Raw genomic sequence first — 15,319 nt, forward strand, 5'->3', positions numbered from 1 at the left:
AATTCTGATTTTGCTGTCTGGGGAGATGGGCTAACTACAGTTTGTTCCATTTAAAAGCAGAAAGTTGTTTTTATTGTAAAACCCCAAACTGCATTTGAATACTCCTGTGCTCTGCTACTTCCCATCTCTTTCTCCCCGCCAGCAAGCAAGATCGTTCAGTGGTTTGCTCACTAAGAAAGTGATTCTACATTATTTCCTACAGAGGTTTCTGCTGAAGTGGGCTGGCTGTAAAGAAGCAGCTACTCCTTTCCATTCTGTAACCATACCATTTTCTCTATCAGCATGCAGCATTTGACTCGTGCCCTAGAAAATAACTCCTCACTCCCACTATGTGCTCATATACTGAGCTGAGATCTAAACCTGACCTGCACTTCTGGGATGCAAACTCATGATCAAAATCACTGGATGCAGGAGGTCGGTGTTTCAGTGTCCTGAGTCTCTGGGGTGAGAGTCCACTATTTAAGGAGTAGTGTTGTGAATTCAAAACAGGTTAATGCTTTTCAAGGTCTAGTGAAGTTACAAAAACACAGTATAAAAGAGTAGATCTGCCTTAAATAAAAGCTGATTACAGAGCTCAGTCCTGTTTCTATTAAAGTCAATAAGGGCATTATGCTTCTAAATTTCACCCAGTCTGGTATGGGGTCTTTTATAAGGGGTAAAAATTTTCTGGATGAAAATTTGAGACACTTTGTTTCTAGTGCAAGGACAGACTCCAGGCGGGCTGGAGGCGGAAGATTTCCACGAGCAGGCTGGGATTTCAGAGAATGCTGCAGAAACCTGCTTCTGCAACTCATTTCTGACAGTGCCTCACTCTCATGTAGCAGCACCCTTGGCTGTGGTGAACTCCCCTCATCCAGACTGCCCTGGTTTGTGAATAACTGTCTCATTCTCCTGTACTGAATCTGTCCACAGATTTGCTAAGTGCTGAGAAGCATATATTGAAAGTACTCTAGAGAGTTCTTAGCCATGTGGCTGCTCCATTAATTTTCATGGTGGCCCTGGGTTAGACCTCTGTATGGTGATGTGGAAAAAAAAAGTGTCCTCTGAGTTTTAATTCGGGGATCATAAAGGCCTAAAGTCACTTTTCTGTAAGGAAGAGAGGTACAAATGATTCCTTGGTTTATTTTGCCTTTGTTTTGCAGTGCGCAAAGGCTAGGAAGTTTATGAGTTTATTTGTTATGTAAAGTCACTTGCTTATTTCTGCAAAACATTGGTTATAGATATTCCACAACCTCTCTGGGCATTCTCAGAAACAGAAATAAATCTGATGATGTGACCAAATAAATAAAGTGCTCATTCTGAAGTTCCTTGCCATAGGAATTAAAGAAGTATTTTAGGAATTAATTCTGAAGGTGCTAATTTGCTGATCATTGTCACTATTACCAGAGATTGACTGAGAGATGTCAAGTAGAGTAATCCTGAGTCAATGAGGAGAGCTGGAAATCAGCTGAGGATAAACTGGTCCGTCAGCATCATTTTTTTTCTGCTCTGTTCCCCTTGCTTGTGGAAGGGCTCTCCTCAGGCATCAACGTATTACTTGTCTGGTTAGTAGTGCTAATAAATCCAGAGGAACTGTGTACCCATGGCTCAAGGTCCCGCTGTGCACACATGCACAGTCATAGTACTGCCGTAGGTGATGATTAAAATATCAAGTGTTACCTCCCACATAGACTCCCAGCTTTACCAAGGTTGGATCTCCTTCAAAGAGAGCAGCCTTCATATTCATAACAGACTTTCATCCATATGGTTTCTCTTCCCCCCTCCCCTGCTTTAGCATTCTCTTGTTCTCTTTGCAGCTTGCTTGGATGCATTGCTGACTTGGGAGCTCAAGACCAAAGATGCTTTCAAGCCTTCTGTCCTAGCATGTAGCTAAATATGTTCTAAGAATCCTAAATGTGATACTCTGGTTGAGAAAGTGTCACATCTGATGGGCTGAGGGCTGTACCTAAGCCACTTTCAACTCTTCCAGTGCTTCCCATCTCCACCGGCCAAGGAAGCCGTACTTCCTTTTCCTGGTGGGTAATGGAAGAGTTCAGAGCCTTGCCTCTGTGGTTTCCTTCCTACCATTAAACAGATCCATCTCTATAGATCAAATACACATTTCTTCTGTAGCTAGTCAACTCTCTTGATTTGCTCTTTGCTGATCTGATTGTTATTTTCATTGCTTCAGTGGAGGGCTGCTCTCAGTACACCCTGAGCCTATGCTCCTGACAGGCAGCACAATCCTGGAGTGCCTTGGCAGGCTGCCTGAGTCTGTCCTGCAGGCCCCGGGGGGACTCTCACACGTTCTGCCGCTTACTTTACTCTTTCCTAGAGATCTAACGCAATTTTGCAAGTAGTCACTTGGAGCCACGTTTCCCTTTGCCCTGGAATATTTTTTAATTTATTTTTAGTAAACGTTTGTCAGTGTTTCTAACATTTCGCCTCCAGCAACGTGGCCTGGACTGAAGCCATGCAGCAGTCTGACAACCTGTTAGGCAAGTCTCCTATCAATTAGGCTGCAGCTGTCATTGGATCTATTCTCAGCCTCCTTGGTACGTGTTTGCAAATAACAGGGGCTGCTGTTTTGCAGCTCGCGATTTTTTTTCTCCATAGCCAGTCAAGAACATTTTGTCCGTGGAATTCCTCCTGTCTCCTTTGTTTTTGCTTTCTAATCATCTCCATTTTATTCTCCTAAACATATATGCTTACCGAGGATATTCTTTCGCTTTTCTCATAAGTGTTTGCCCTCTCTTTCTCTTATTTATTTACTTATTTGCTTACTTACTTACTTACGTGTTTTTAATACACAAACCCAGGAAAACCTCTCCCCAAGGAAACAAAAAAAAAGGGAAACTTTCACTTACGTCTATGCTTTGGTCCTTTAAATATTTTCAGGCTTTCTCTAAAGCATCCAGACTGCTTTTTATCTGTAGGGATCTACCGATTTTAAAGCCCGTCATGCATGGAAGCTCTCCATGGGGACTGCCTTGTTTCTGCTGATGTTTGAGCTCTGAGGTGATGGTGTGTTTTATTATCAGGTTTGCTACAGCTGGAAAGAGAGCCCCTGACAATGTACAATCTGTTAGAGTTCCCTCTTCTATCTTCTACCATTTGCATTTTTCTCTTCTCCTGTAAAAATCATGAAAATTGCTCTATGACTTTTTTCCCAGATGTTACACGCTGCATGGTGGTACTTGATACTAATATTCCATTCCTTAATCTATAGAGCACAGCCCAGCTTGTATTAGCCAGACTCAGCAACCACTCTTAGGTATATCATTTCCTTGTTCTGCATCTATAAGAAATGAGAAATCAGAGTTGGGAAGTTCAAGTAAAACAGAAGCACACAGGGCATTTCTTCCTTGGGCTGATTGAAAGTTACGTTTTGATACTGTGCTGTCGTTTCTTTCACAGGCCGGGCTCAACCTTTGTACAAAACCAGTGGAAGCTATTCCATTTTCCTCTCAATCTGTAGGTCCTAACAGTGGGTCTTCAGACAGTTTGCAGCTTTGGAGGCAGAACCAGCCCAGCACAGACAGATTGAAACAGTTAACTTTAGATCAGCTCCTGTTGAATTGGCAGAAGTCCCTACATTTGCCTGGTGGGAGAGTAAGGACAGGGCTTTTTCTATCCTCACTAAATAGCACACAATACTGCAAGATGGTTCCCCTGCAACACTACTTAATATTTGCTCTGCAAGAATATCTGTAAGGAGAACACCTAACACCATAGCTGTGCTGGCATACAGAGACAGCCTGAGGTTTTGCATACAAAATTTCCCCAGACTTAGCTGTATGGTGCCATGGAGAAAATAGGCATTCTTATCTTTTATACAGCACTCTCTGTCTATGCTGTATTTTCTGGAGTACAACAAACCCCTGCCAGGAAGTGCCACCAGGACCCCAGCACTGGGAAGTCTGGTGTTGCAACACCAGGTATGGGGCACCATATAATTGAAGGAAGAAGTCTGCAGGATTGTGAGCACTCACTCAGCATGTGAGTGGCAAGTGCTTCTGTGGACAAAATTAGGGAAGCTGGAACAACTGGAAGTCCTAAGCAGCACATTGCTGGTTCCTAGTAGTGTATTAGCACTTCAGGAAGAGCTGTGTGCTTTTCTGATCTTACTAGATGCCTCTCACCATCTTTCTTTTCCAAGGAAAAGGTGGCTCTAAATCCCATAGGAAGTTGCATGTTGGTTCCCATGGCATTTCGGGTGTTTTGAAAGTACATCTTGTTGAGCTGTGCTGCAAATCCTTGGGCATTGTCAGGCTGAGACATTAAAGATTTTGTCAAGTACTTACTTAATGAAAAACATTTCACATGTATATAGCATTCCAAACTGTTCCTGCTCAACCACTGAGCTTTCAACTCTTCAAAAGTATAAACATAGTTAGAACAAACTGCCATCCTGTAGACAAAGCTTAGCTGGCAGGAAGATGTACTTTATGCAGTATTTATGTTCTCCCAGTAAACAAAGACAAGTAAAATGCTTTACTTGTTAACATCAATTCAAAGGAAAAGCGAATGATAGCATTTTCTGTAATCATGTTCAATGTTCTGAAGGTGTCTGCATGTTTCACCTTTATTCTAAGCTCTTGCTTAGCATTTGCTTCTTATATTTAATAGTGTATGACTGTTTCTGAGAACGTGGGATGTGACTTTGTTTCAAGACTGTATTTAGAGAGAAAAATCCTCTCTGGATTTTATAGTGATAACATTAAGTGCAGCAGGAGGACTGGTTATATAGGCAGGAGGGCCGTGAGCTGGCTGGTTTGGTGTTCATTTCTTTGTCAGCTGCCTTGGAATAGCGTTCAGATTAATGTGAGTACTCTTTGCGATGGCTGCAAGTTCATAGACCAACTGTGCACTTGTATCAAAGCTACCAGAAAGATTTTAGTCCAGGGTTCCTACAAGAATTATTTATATAAAATGCATTTGAAATTCTATATCGGTCATTTACACGTGAGGATTTCTATTTCAGGAAGCTTTGGAAACAGCCAGGATCTTCAACTGCACCCTCTCCAAAAGATACAAGATCCTTTTAACATTTAATGATGACTGTGAAGGTGCTTAAAAATAACTTAGAAGCACAAAGCACATTAGTGTGTTCCCTACTAGTAGAAGGAGTGGACTAACAGTTAAATTTTGGATTCTATTTGCATTTTTGGTCCTTTCTGGATTCATGACCTGAGATAAATTGCCTAGTTCCCCCTGACAAATGAGCTTAATACTTATCTATTGTCTGTATTTACATTATTACATTTAGGAGGTGATAGAATCTGAGTTCATCTCCGAGGAAAAACTGTAAAACTCTGTGGTGGTCAGGTAGTATAAAATATATTCTTCTACATGACTGCACATAGTATTATCCACTGTATAATCTCCTGGGTATCAAGTCCATTTCACATGCAAAATGTCCCTAGTTAATGATGGTACAAGTTATTTTGGAAGGGATTATGCTTACATACATATTTGTACAATATTCAACATAATAGCAAGCTAATCTTGATTGCATCATTTGTGCTTTGCTGCAATTTATACAATATAGGTAATCAATTAGTCTGGTTCTTCTGCACACCGCTAAATGGAACATGGACAGCTCCTAATGGGCAGCTTAAATAGAGATTTGTATGTACACAGGTACACTGCACAGTGAAAGAAGCATGCAGGAGGCAAGGCACTGAACAGAACAGCCCTGCATAAAACCAGGCATTCATTTAAAGGAAGAAAAATGTCACTGAAAGCTGCACGATTATTAGCATTACTATGCATGAGGGGTAGTCAAGGAAGATGATACAAGAGGAAGAGAGACATTATTCAAGTGTCTAAGAAGACAGACCATCATCAGCAGTGGAGAGAGAAAAGGCTTCCGAAGGAATAGCATAGCATTTCAAACATTAAATTTTAAGGGCACTGAAGCTTTAAAAGGTATGTTGGAGTTTCTGCATTATTTATTATTTGAGATTGCCTTTCCCCCAAATACTTAAGTTTTGTTCCATTCATACAGAACAGAAAAGTCCTTCCCACACTTCTCAACTTCCCAAGGCTTTCTGGGACACTGAGCCACCTCTAAGTTTTGAGATATTATTTACTTTAAGCAGACATTGATTACCTGCAATGCTGCGGTGCACTGGAACAGTTTGTTAGAAAGGTTGGGGAAGTGAGAAGAATTTGTCTGTCATTCCTCTGGGGCTTGGAAAAGTTGGGCTCAGAGTTCATTGTTATTTTGTATTTGTATTGCATCTACACCTACGAACTCCAGACACTAACAGGATTTCACAGTGCTAGGTGCTGTCCTTTCTCCAACACAATTTAAGGCCTTGTGGACACTTTTTTTCCCAACCTAGTTATTCAGGCATAGCTGCACTGACAGTGCAGTCACTCTGCAGAAGCTTATACTAGAAAAAGGGTTGCAAAGATATAACTTGTATCAGTTACCTCAGCAAAAGAAGCTGTATTGGCAAAAAGAAACTTTTTTTTCCCCTTTTGCTCATATTACATCTGTGTCTACATTAGAGCTTTTGCTGGCATAGCTGAAAAAATATCACACTCCTAGCTGACAGAGATATGCTGTCAATTTTTTTAAACAGATGAGTCTGAAGTATTTCCACATGATGGATCAGTGTGTATTTGTTTGTGTGGGAAGGGGGGAGGAGAGAATCTGTTTTGAAATAGAAGTTTCTAAAATTGGTTTGCACAGATACTCTTAAAATGGCAATCCCGCCCTTGCCAACAGGTTCCTGTTTCCTGGCCCTCCTGCCCTTCTCTTCCAGGCTCCCAGAGTGCAGCTCTGTATGCCTCTTGCCTCCCTCCTTGTCTGCCCCACACCCTGGCATGCCCAGCGGGGGATTCTCACTGCTGTCCTCCCTTCTCCTGCCTGGTTTCTGCCTGGCAGCATCCCCCCTCCATGCGTGCCTCTGCCTCCTGTCCAAACACCTTTGCTGTAGCTCCAGGCCATCCCCTCTGCCACCAAGGGTTGGCTCCACTTCCTGAAGTGGGTGTTTCTTACCTTCCCCTTCTACCGCTGCTCCCAAGGTAGCTCCTCACTGGGAGTGAGGGCTCAAGGTCTGCATATAAACAGAAGTCCTCCATAATCTCTGTGCTACAGCAGATTATTTTATTTCCTGCAACCAAACTGCTTGTGAAATACAGGGATTTCCATTTCAAACAGGGAGGTAGAGCCTTTCCAGAACATCTGGAAAATGTTTGGAGGAAGAGATGGAGCCGTGATAAGATAAAAGACCAGACATGAAGGGTCAGTTCTGCTGCTTCTTGTTCCCACCAGACAATTACTGATGTTTACCTTGTTCCATCAGCTCAGGTTGGTTACAGAGTCCAAACCGCATAGAAAGGTATCTCATATGTACTAGCTTCTGGGGAAGGCATTGATCCCAGAGCTACTGTGAACTTTCTGAGTCACCTTTGGGCAAGTCAGGTTACTGCTTTGGTGCTTCAGATGCTTCATCTATAAAATGAAGTTTCCCTGTCATGAGGCATGAACTTTAATTTGATCAAACTAGAAAGGGGGTGAGGTCCTGCGGTGGCTGAGTCTACTTATGTGCAAGGAGTAGGGATTAGCTGGACTTGCACTCCTCTAGAAGTACAGTTTACAGAAAAGAGTTGCTAAATAACCAGCATACAGTGAGGGACTGAGGTGTCAGAGGCAAAGAGGCTCCTGAGCAGACAGTCAAACATCTTCTTGAATCACCCACAGGTCTCTGTGTATAGCCAGCACCCCAGAGTCCTTACTGATGGTTATTGCATGTAATCCACAGGTTATACAACTGGTAATGAGGCATATGTAGTAATTTTAGAAAAGAACAGAGGGCTTGCTTTATTTTTATTTTTTTGAGTATGACAGGTTAAGCATTTAAATAGCATTTTACCACAGCACATTGGTATCACTTATTTGTTCAGAGTTTAAACTGACATTTAGTAAATATGTTAATTGATACTGCACTAACTTACTATAGGTATCTTCTTAAGTGCCAATTATCTGCCTCAACATCCCCCACAATTTAAGTTTGTTAGTAAGAAGCTAATTACACTAGTTTATTGCTGATGGAATTACATGAAGAGTAGATTTTGCTCTTACATACTTATTAGACCTCAATAAGTGATCCTTAGCAGTCTGTTGCTATTCAATTAACAAGTAATAACTTCCTTAATGAATGTAATTGAAATGCTTATTTCAGTCAGGTACCTAATATAAAGCGGTTTACTTTGAGCACTTTTCTGAGTGCTAGTCTTGTTTGCTTAACAAGAACAAAATGGGGCCACTGAGGAAAGCTCGGGGACTGTGATGAGAACCACTGTTGGCAATCACCACCTAACATGACCAGATGTAATTTAGCAGGTGATTTCTGTTCTACAGAACTATCATGAGAATAAACCAAGAGTTTTCTCTCTGAGGATTTAAATCCATAGAGGGGATTCTGCAGCATGAAATTCTTCTTGCACATTAACTCTGCCTCTTGCGATGGATGGGGAAATGCTTGCTCCGTTGGGAGCTAAGCTCCAGTGCACTGCTGTGGGCGCTCTGTCATTAAGTTCTTGTTTGCATGTTTGACTTGAGAGTGATGGAAATATGATGACGGCTATCTGTAATGATCTCAAGCTATCAGTATAATTACAGAAAAGAAAAAAAAAAAAAAAAAAGGATGCAACTGGAGGGTTTTATACCTTTTCATGTAATTCTGTGAGACTAAGTCACCTTGAATTTAGTGTTTGCTCACAAGCACAACCCACACTGAACTGTCCTGAGTGACCACTCCTGGGGCTAGCAAGTGCCTATTGCTCTGTGGAGACATCTTCCTAATAAAAGTGGCCAAGAGGTGTGGGCTGTGTGTCTGGGGCTGTGCACGTGGTAGCTGCTGAGCTGTTAGACTGGGAGTCTCCTTAATGAGGAAGGAACATATTCTTAACCGGGATTTTATAGCCTAGGAAATGATAACCTGCTTTGTCCATTTATGGGATGGGAAGACCCAGCAATGTTTGGTTTCTGAAACTATTTTTGGCTTTAGGATTAAAACTCTGGTTTCTTCTGTAAGGAGGACTTAACAGACAAGACTTGTGTTTATGGATAAATGCCAGGAAATCTTCTCAAGTAACACTAACAAATTATTCCATTTGGCAACATTACTGTATGGGCAGTAACCTTTTCTAAGGAATTTTTAGCAGATAGATTTAGTGTCAAAAAAAACATAATAGGATGTAATAGCTTCTCCAGTCTATCTTGTTTGTTACCAACTTTTTAATGTATGCCTTCTACTCACTGAATTGAAAGACCATATTGATCTCTTTGCAGCTGAACTGATTATTGGGCTAAGATAGAGACTTCCTGAAAGAAGCCAAGAGAAATTATTCATTTAACATATTCTGATTTTAGTAAACTTCCATTTAACCTCCAGGGTTAATTAAAAAAATATATATCGCTGGTTGACTTGCATAAATGTATTAAATCAGACAGAAACTGAGTTCAGTCTTGTGCAGTTAATGTCAACTTTTATAATATTCTTGGGGAAATAATCCACATAGACTTATTAACATTCCAGAATTGCTTTATTTAAAACAACAGCTATAACAGCAAAGCAATCCAAGTAGGAAAGTAACTCCCCAAATGAAAACATATTCTGCAAATTCAGATAGTTCAGAAATACTTAAATGAGTTATCATGGACTTTGTACGTCTGTGGTTATTGGTTGAAACCCTGTCTTCATCATGAGGTTTAGCTAGTTGGTGTCTGTAGCTTCTTCAGGTTGAAATTACGGGATTTGGTATTCTTTCCAGAGGTGCCATGGTTCTTCCCTGTGCCTGCACATCATAGCTGGTGTCTTTGTTAACAGAAAGCGAGGATTAAATGCACCTGGCAGCTGAAGGGATTTTCAAAGGCACGAGTGGTATTCAGACACATATCCTGGTTTCTACTGGTTTTCCTGCCTGACCCTATTATAGATGAGCTACTTATGGGTGTTTGATGGTTATCTGTGGAAAATTTTCAGAGTTACAAATGTGAACACCCAAGTTACATAGATGAGATGGATGAGCCCATGCTAGATAGGAAAGAGCTCATAGACTTCTCTGGAGATGGCACCATCTTGTTCATGCTGTGGTGAGCCTGGAGGTGACAGCAAAGGTGCAGTCTGGCTTCTGGAGCTGGGTTTCCCTGCTCCAGCTTGACCTTTGGTCTGAAACAGAGAGGAGTGGAGCTATAACATGCTACAAGGCAGCAGCCAGGGAGAGGATAAGGCTTCTTTGGCATTTTATGAAAAAACAAGCAGTAAAATAGCAAAATATGGCTTCAAGACAGGTTGGTTATGATCCTGGATGGGACAAGTGAAACTATGTTTTAGGGAACACAAGCATTATAAACAGTGCAGAACTGGATTTAGGTAGAAACTGCTGACACTGTTAATGCTGTGTGGCATTTGTGCAAGATTTTATTAGAAGCCAGCATCATAAAGCTGTCCATTCTGTCAACCAGTTTCAGGGCAGATATTTTCTTCTCCCTACCAAACTGAGATGACAGGTTTTAAAGTGGTTTTTAGTCTTGAATGTGACAAAAAGTCTATTTTTGCAATCTGATCTTGCTTTGTGTCCTATGTGATATTTTGTCCATCCTGGTCTGGAATATCTTATACAGTCAGAGCCTTTCATGGCACATCCCCTGCCTCAGAGTACGGGGAGGAATTCTAGCTGGAGTCCTGCTCCTGTGGAGGAGAAAATCCAGCCTTTTACCAAGTACTGCAGTTGAACTGAAGCAGCAGGACCTAGCAAGGAATGCTTGTAATATGGAACATTTAACGTATAGTAAAATGTCATTTTCAAGTGCTTTCTGAACTACCCATCCCAGTAATGAAGCAGCTCTGAAATACCATGTGCCTTTCTCACAGCATGTTGCACTCTGTATAACCTTGCCTTTGATCATGATGTCACTTCAGATGAAAGACGCGCATGGAGAGTGGTACGTTGTGCATTAGGATCAGCTGATATCCTCCAGGATGTGAACAGCGAAGGACTATTTGAGATGTGCACTCTGTGCATGTCAAAGAGAAATACATGCTGCAATAAAAATAGTAGTTGGCTATGCAAACTCACCTTAATCTGGGGAGAAGGAAGACTTCACCTTTATGCAAGAGGACCTGCTTAATCTGAAAACTCTCCTAGAAGGGATTTTAAGGATGAATAATGATTTTTACTGTCTTTCAGTTCAGGTTCTCCATTTAGCTCTGATTTCCTGAATACCTGAGTAGTTTTTGATATTTCGATTCTCTGTACCTGGGCTGTTACTGGTGGAAGTGAAATGCCCTCAGAAAAGCCTCTTTGGCTTCCATTATCACAAGCAGCTCCACACAGGCGAGCCTCAGTGTGCTTGGGGCACTTTTATATGGTTGCCTCCTGTGCCTGGGAGCTTGGTGCCTGGAGCCAAATGTCTGCTCAGTCTGTCACATGATGGACTTCCTCAGGAAACTTAAAGCCAGGCAAACTTACAACCATACACTGTGGTCCGAGGATGGTGAAAGGATTCTGCATACAAAAAGTCAGCTGGCCTGAGCGGGCCTGTTCAGCTCCTATTACAGCCCCTCCAAAAGCAGGAAACCCAGACTGTTCCACACAGGCATTTTTCTTACTCCAAAGCCCTGATCTCCTTATCGAACATACATGGCCAGAGATGATGCTGTGTCCTGTTACAGAAAATGCCTTCCTGCAGATGTGCATCCCATTTTGCTATGGCCTTGCTCACACCTTCTTAGCATTTACTTCCTGGGAACGTCTAAGTGATGGAGGGTGAAGGCCTGGCCCCATGCAGCTCTGCCATCATATTTGATGGAGTCAGTATTTCACCCGTGCTACCAGTGACAGAGACTGAATGTCAGAGCTGCATGCACCAGTTTCACAGAAATCAATTCTCACATAGTGCATTAATATTGTAAGTGCTTCATGATCACCTAATTGTTGGCCAGGCACAATAACCTGTGACTAAGTCATTCATGGTTATACAGCACGGCATGATTATAAAAATTTGCTGTTAGTCCGTAACAAAAAAGATCTCAAGCTGTTAATTGACCAATACATATTCCTGAGGAAATCAGAGTAATCACATGGATATTCATGGCACAGAAAGGAAAGCTAGCATTGCATTGCTTTTGTGAATCATCTGCTCTGGTCTACTTTTGATTATTTTTTTTCCTCATGTGGAACCAGTATTGTAAATCAAAGATTTGAGAAGTAAGACTATGCTTAAAGTGTCCCAGAATAAAATCCAGTTGCCACCTTTGTTCTCTTAGGCAGCCATCCATTTTTGTGCAGGAATAGACACATGCTAATGGCTGTGATACAGCTACAGAAGCAAACCTGTTAGCTCATGGTCTGGTCAATGGCAAGGTCAGCTACTGGAAAAAGTTACAAAACAGCTTTTACATCTAGGTTTGATCCCACAGAAGAGCCTTGACTGAGAACTGTTAGTCTTTGCTAATTTTCATTCAAGTCAGTCTCAAAACAAGGACAACAGGTTGTGTGCGGGTTGGATTTTTGTTGTTATTGATGATGGATGGGACCATTCATGACAATGGTCAGGATAGCTTGTCCATGTGGTAGATTTTATTCTACTGTCACTTCCCTGAAGCACTAGAGCAGCTCAGGCCACACAAGAGATGTCACTGTCTGGCAGAGAGATCTCAGCATCTCCCAGAGCCCAAGGAATTCTCAAACAGTACCTAAAACTGTGGGCACCCTCTGGCATCTCTGCTCTGGTCAGCAGCCTTTGCTGTAGGACACGCGCTTGGATTTAGTTATGATTTAGCAATGATACGAGAGCTCAGAAAGGTTGTTGGTGATTGTAGGAAAAAAAAACAGAAAGCAGACCATAAATCAGGTCATCGGATGAATTCAGAATACACTAATAAAACCAGAGCTTCCAATAAATTTCATTTCAGGCAGAATAGAAATGTTTTCTTGGTCGAGCATTCAGGATAGATGATACTTTCAGATGTGTGCCAAGCCAATGCGATGTGTCTACAGAAATGTTTGCAGGCAAACAGCAGTGGCTGGTCCGGAGACAGGCCCTCATGCCAGCTGCACATTTTAGTGTGATTGAATATGAGTATGAGAATCTCTAATTCTCTGAGCAATATATTTAATATTTAATAGTGTTTTTTGTTGTTGTTATTTTGTTTTTCCCCTACCAAATCCTTTGGTTTCTTGCTCTTTCATACTGTGCTATGATGACATTTGAACAACAAATGCAGTCTTGGTAGGTGGGTCTCCTGGTACTGCTTTTTATATGAAAAGCGTGCACTTCCCAGCTGAAGTCCAGATGCTGCATTTATGAGGGTATTTTGTCCTGATCAATTTTTTGAAAAACATTTTTACATCCCATGAAATTAATAGCTACTTGGAGAAATACCAGCTCGTCCCCACTCCTGCAAATACTAAGTTTTCCCATACGGGAAGGGATTTCTCCTTCCCTTTATTTATCTGCAAGATGTCCTTGCTAGTGCTCAGAATTACAAAAGGAGAAGGCAAAATAAGAAGAAAACCTTTGTAAGTAAAAAAAAAAAAAAAAAAAAAAAAAAAAGTGTTAGAAACAGAGCAACTGCGCACACTCCAGCTGAGCACACTGCCTTCGGAGGCTCCATTATACTGACTAAATTCTGCATAATCTTCCCAGGGTCACAGTGTGAGTCATTAGACGGCGCTAAGACAGAGGCATCCTGATTTTTGCAACTACTCTGATTACTTTAAGACCCCAATTTAAAAGGCCATAGGTTTGTGCTGGCAGCAAAGTCACACAGATAGCTACTTACAGCTTTACAAATTGGTTTTCTTGCAATCATTTTGCTCCTATGTGCCTGTAGTGCTTTTTGTTTTGTTTTGTTTTGTCTTTTCACTTGTCTGTGTGCTGTTCAAAATTATTGATGTTTTGGCTACAAAAAACAGGAAGGCAGAGCCGGGTAGCAGCCTCACCACTGCCTCCGTGTGCCCTCCCCAGGGCTGTTCCTGTCCTTCTGGCCCTGGGTGGCCTCCACATGCTTGGCAGCACTGTAGCCAGGGTCTGGTCCTCAGCAGAGACTTTAGGCTGTTTAAAGCCAAGCAGTCTTCCAGGAGATGAAATGGCTCTCATTTCTGCTCTTATCAAGCTGTTCCTGGTTGTTGCAGTGCCCTTTCATACAGGCAGTCTGCTGATGGCTGCTCTGGCATTATCATTAACAAAGAAGTACTGCAAAACTGCTGGCGTGGCTGGTCAGTCTTTGGCTCCACGTTCCCTCTCTCTCTCAGTAGTGAGTTTCTTGTACTTTTCCAGTATTGGTGAGTATCGTTTTTGGTCTGTGTTGGTGCTGTTTGCACCCAACATGTAGTCCAGAAGTGTGTTGGGCTGCCTAGGCCCATCCAGCCACCACACTGGGGGGTCACGTGAAGGCTGGTTCAAGCTATACCAAAATAAATAACTGGGGGAAATGCTCACTTGACACTCTATAGATAAATACAAATATTTTCTGGAAAAAATAAATATATCCATTGTCTGTGTCCTAGAAGGACTCTTTATGTGTCACTAAAATAGCTATTTGTAATTTGTTATACCCTCCCCTCCCCTTTGAGGCCTAACTGACAGTTATTCAAGTAGGTGTGCTTCAGAAGACCGTGACCCTCCACAGAGAGAAGAGGGTTTGCCATCCTGGCTGATCCTTTCGTGACAAAGGCATACTTTAAGTGGAAAAGCAGCACAGGCTTGTAGCAAATGGCAGCTTTATGCATTTGATTTTGCATTGTATATTTGAAGGCATTTGACAAAAACCACATCAATAAAAAGAAATTAAATTTCCTTCTGCACTCGAAAAATACACGTTGAAGCATTATATGTTTGGGATTTTTAGCCATGTTTCCTTTCCCTTCAGATTTTTTTTTTTTTTTTTTTTTCAGTAAGATAAAACTAGGTGCCATTCTGTTGTTATAATGTACAAAGTAATTTCAAATGATTAATACCTTGACACTGTAATCTTGTAAGAAATCATTTTTATCATCTAAAATCAGCTTTTAATTAAAAGAATATATTTGTTTTGTGATACTAAACTACCCTGATTATTTTAAAATTACATGTGATGTTGGCACATACTAAATATACTGCATACATATTTCTGTTGGGCTTTATTGTCTGTCTGAAAAGTGAGTTTCAATTATTAAGCATTTGTAAGTGTTTAGGAATTTCCTGCTATGTGTAGGTCTGAAATTAATTTTGCCAGGAATGATCTCTATCTTCTTGAAACCTACATTTTAGAAAGAAAAGGCCATCGTCTTTCAAAACTACTGTGTTTGCCCAAAGTTAGTGTTTTCCTAACCC

General features: G+C 41.4%; 1 long non-coding RNA gene across 4 annotated transcripts in view; it reads left to right on the top strand.

The window, feature by feature from the left end:
- LOC118172254 overlaps window positions 1–15,319 on the top strand; it is a 163,361-nt gene that overhangs the window by 119,335 nt on the left and 28,707 nt on the right. The window lies entirely within an intron of this gene.

The sequence above is a fragment of the Oxyura jamaicensis genome, chromosome 10 (assembly GCF_011077185.1).
Source record: "Oxyura jamaicensis isolate SHBP4307 breed ruddy duck chromosome 10, BPBGC_Ojam_1.0, whole genome shotgun sequence".
In the NCBI taxonomy this organism is placed as follows: Eukaryota; Metazoa; Chordata; class Aves; order Anseriformes; family Anatidae; genus Oxyura; species Oxyura jamaicensis.